The following is a 4,942-nucleotide window of genomic DNA, read 5'->3' on the forward strand; positions in this document are numbered from 1 at the left end:
ACAGTCAACATTTGAATAATGTCCTCTCAGAGGTGTTACCCTGAGATGTGTGAATGATACAGAACAACAAAGGCGGTCTGAAGATTTGTTCTGAAGGCTATGTCTACACAAAGAAGACCAAGTCAAAAATCATTATCCGGTGGGAATGTTCACAGCGAGCAGCATATTCATGTAAAGGTGCCATCAGTGCAAACCTCACCATGGACTCAACTTTGAACTTCAGAGAGCATAATCATGAACCAAATCCTAATGCTGCTTCAGTTGCAAAAGTACGGTCGCAGATTAAATCTGATGCGAAAATGAAAAAGGGAAAGACAGTCCAAGTGTATGCTGAAGCTATGCTTGGAGCAACAGATGAAGTCCGTACTACCATGGTTGAGAAACCAGAATCAATTAAGCGTGATATAAGACGCCAAAGGCAATGAGTCAGACCTGTGGAACCTCCCTCACTAAAGGAACTAATCCGAGAAGGAAGTTGACAACAAGTGGTGGAGATAACTCAAAGCCTTTCCTGATTCATGACTGTGGGGTTCGATGCTGCCAACAGATTACTAGTATTTGCATCTAAAAAAGGTCAGGGACTGTTGGCCAAGTATCCACAATAGCATATGGATGACATATACTCAATGGCACCAAATAATGCTAAGCAGGTTTATGTCATCCTTATAGTTTAGAATGACCAGCTCTGAGCTATCATGTTCCAAAGGTAGTCCTTCGTGTATAATGGATAGCAATGAAATTATGCATATATACAAGAAATGAGTATATATAAAGCTTGTGTTAAGGTGACTACAATAGGTAGAAACTGCGAAATTCAAGCACATTTAGAGAAAACTCAAGGAACACTTTAAGGAGTGTTGGCTACGGATTGCATTGACAGAAGAGATCTTTTGATTACAAATACGAGGGAGGCATTAAGAGGTCATGGAAACAAATTAAGAAAGACCACATGTCTAACGGATGTGAAATTGATATAGCTCAAGCTCAAACAGTACATGAGTTAAAATCTAAATGTAATTGGATATCAAAGGTATAAATTAAGTTTGAAGTGTACATTAATTTGAGACTAAGTATGATAAAAAGTTAGATAATAGGGGACGGAATCCAATGAGTGTTGTTCCTTTTCTGTATACTACAAGTATTTAATTACAATTAGCTAAACACACACAGACACACAAATTGAAGTGATAAGTGGTGTTCCACAAGGAACATTTTTGGCCCCCATAATGTTTGCTATATATATTAATGATATGGATGAAGGAATTGAAAGTTATATGAGCTTCTTTGCGGATGATGCAAAATTGTTGAAAAAAGTGAACACTGAAGATTGTGAGTCGCTACGGAGTGATCTCAATAAAGTATGGGAATGGAGTAGGAAGTGGGAGATGGAACTCAATATCAAGAAGCGTAGTATAATGGAATTTGGAAGAAAGCCACAAAAGAATAGTGGGATCATATAAATTGGGAGAAGAATTAAAAAAAAAAGTAGAAAATGAGAAGGACCTGGGAGTCATTATTATGAATAATATGTCACCTGAGAGGCATATAAACAAATTTTTTGGAGAAACTTACAAATTAATAAGAACATTCAAGGTGGCTTTTACATACCTGGACGAAAAAATGGTGAAGAAAATACTAGTTACCTTGATAAGACCAAGATTGGAATATGCAGCAACGATGTGGTCACCAAGTACAAAAAATGTATAACAAAACTTGAAAGAATACAAAGAGCAATTACAAAACTAGCACCAACACTCTCAAAACTATCATATGAAGAGAGACTAAAAAAAACTTGAACTACAGACATTAGAACAAAGAAGAGAAAGAGGAGACTGGATAAATATCTATAGAATCATGAAAGGCATAGAAACCATTGATTGAGAAGATCTAATAAAATGGATAGTAGAAATACAAGAGGACACGGAAAGAAAATCAAGACAGTTATAGAAGGGACCTGAAAAAGAATAGCTTTCCCCACAGAGTAATAGATATCTGGAACAAGTTGGACAAAAAAGTGGTGTGTGCAAAAACAATTCATGAATTTAAAAACAGTTTAGATAAAATGAGATATGAAGACGGGACACCACGAGCATAGCTTCCCTTCCCGTAAAATACAACTAGATAAATACACAGATACTAATATAGACGGATTAATTTCAGGATGAAATGAACTGAATGATTACCTGTCAAAAGAAAAACCAAACATGATTGCAGGGAAAAAAATAAGGGTTCCACTATTACCAGTGTCGGACATGTATTGTACTCACTGCCTTAGAAATAGAGAGGAGAAACAAAGTTTTCATTAAATAAGATGCTGAAGGATGGAGGAAACGTGGTACTTATGGGAGATTTTAACTGCAAAGAAATCTGTTGGGAAGAGATTATAGTGAAAGGTTTAGAGGATCGACGGGGAAATTTATTACTTGATATGACTATAGAGCATACACTGACGCAATGGGTAAAACGAAATACTAGATTGAGAAATAATGATGAACAGTTGAGATTAGATTTTTAATTTATGTCAGAACATAAAATTGTGGAAAATTTGAGTACAAGACACCAATTGGGAAGAGTGACCATATATTACTTGAGTTAGAACTAAAGGAGGAAATATATAGAGATAGAAATGAAAAATACAGAAAAAAGACTGATGCATAGAAAAACGGACTTTCAGAAACTTTTTTTTATTTTTATTTCTTAACAGATTGGGAAAAATCTACAATGGAGAAACGCAAGTGGAAAAAAAATGACTGATTTTGATGGAAATCTATAAAGCAGGAGTGGATATGTTCCAAAGCAAAAACAGAAAAAGGTACATTATTAGTGCTGGTTTAATAAAAGGTGCAACGAACCAAAAGATAGAAGAGATAAATATGGGAAAATATGAAAAAAAAAAATAGAAAGTGTCATATATAAAAGGCATGACTATGTAAAAATACACATGGAGGAAAAATTAAATATGAAAAAGACATAACGGGAAAATGTAAGGATAAACCAGAGTTATTACATATATGTGTGAACGGTAAAGAAAAAAACCACACACACACACAGGAAATAGTGAAACACCATGAACAAGCTATTCTTGGCACAAATAATAACGTAGTAAATGAATGGAATAAACTTTATGCAGAGGCAGTGCAATGCAGTTCAGCTCGAAGCTTTATGAATCATTTAGATAAATATCTAAGCAAGATGCTGTAATGGTTGTCATTTATTTCATATTGTGTTATCATGTCTAATTCTTATTTGCTTGATTCACATTAGTAGTTATATGTCAATTTATTATTTACTAACCAGTCTTTGTATTTTGTATTTAACTATACCTATGCATCTTTTATTATCTATAATATGATGTGTTTTTATTTATCGTTATTACTTTTTCCCACATCCGACCTAGTTACGGACCAAAAGGTCTCCTGTCCGCATTCGCCGCCTTTGTAATCCTTTGTCATGGAGATGTCATATTTATTTTCAGGAAATGGATCAGACCATGAAATTTCTGTCCTCAGGAGGTACTAAAGAAGAGACAACCATAATCAAATCTACTAGATTCAGAAAGAAATTCTTCCTGCTACAAACACTAACAAAGTTCAGTAAATAAATTGTTATTTCCTTCTTCATTAAAAAAATGAACCAATGCATCATATGTCTTTATATCACTCTTGGAAAGACATTAATTGAAAGTGTGGGAGTTGTGTCTCATTATGATAAATTAAGCACTGCTGGAATATATGAAGGATATTTTACAGTAATACAGATTACAAAATAAACTTTGCGCGTATGACTGTACTCTGAACTACTTTACACAATACTAAAGTAAACAGAACTGTCATCCGTCATGATGTACTGATATCTAATATCCACCAGTTGCACCAATTTTCTAATATCTTTGACGTTTTCCCTAACTGCAAAAACATTCATGCACTTAATGGAACACTTAAGATTTTTGAAGAAAAAAAAAAACGAACAAGCAAAAATGCAATTACGAAATAGGCCCAATGGTCACTCAAATAACTTCACAACTGAGAGTAAATCAAGTAAGATTTCAACTGACAGTTTATAACTGGATCAGTACTTAATCGCTGCCAGTACCATCATACAGGAAAGTTATATCACTCAGGTCCTTCTGGAAATGATAAAAAGGGGTGCACAGCAACACACATGTACCCAATAGTCTCATTCGACCATCAAGGCCTTGTATTCTCTTGAACATAGATGGTACGAGGCATGAACAGGGGATGACACAGTCGGGCATTGGGCCCTGGGGGAGGCCAGGTCAATGCAGGTATATGCACCTGTGTCTTCTTAAGCCTATCAGAGACTGCAGAACCTCACTAAGTCTCTAAGATGGGTAGAAAAAAACCATGAACTTATTGGGATGAAAGCTTCTGCGTCACCAGAAAAGGATCAGTAAATTTGTTGTTTAGCTGTGACTGGCTTTCCAGGCATTTGCTTATATACATTGATCATCCACTTGGATGGAAACAGGTGTTAACCTTACTATGTTTATTATGTTTGACCTAGGACTCCTGAAGTTGACATAATCATAAATGGTATACAACGTATTACACTAAAGTTGAATGTAAACCAGAACTGTAGAGACGATGAATCGGACTATCCAAAAGATCCGTGTGGAAGGGGCGAAGAAGGAGTAGGATACTCTTAGAATAGGTGCAGTGTGTGTAGAACCTTTGTTCTGAGTACAAGACTTGCACTAGGCTACATGAGTGGGCAATATTTACATGCATTCTAGGTCAATAATATTTCTTGTGAGCCATAGGCAGAGTTTTGTCACGGACCTGGGTGACCCAGGAGAGGGGAATCATGAGCAAGAGATAAAACCACAGGCGACTGAGAGGTCACTAACTGTTGCCACGTCTGTGCTCAAACACTTTTACTTTATGAGTGACAACACTGTCTTGCAATGAGAATTGAGACAGAC

The sequence above is a fragment of the Oratosquilla oratoria genome, chromosome 12 (assembly GCF_046742065.1).
Source record: "Oratosquilla oratoria isolate Oo_2021 chromosome 12, ASM4674206v1, whole genome shotgun sequence".
NCBI lineage: Eukaryota > Metazoa > Arthropoda > Malacostraca > Stomatopoda > Squillidae > Oratosquilla > Oratosquilla oratoria.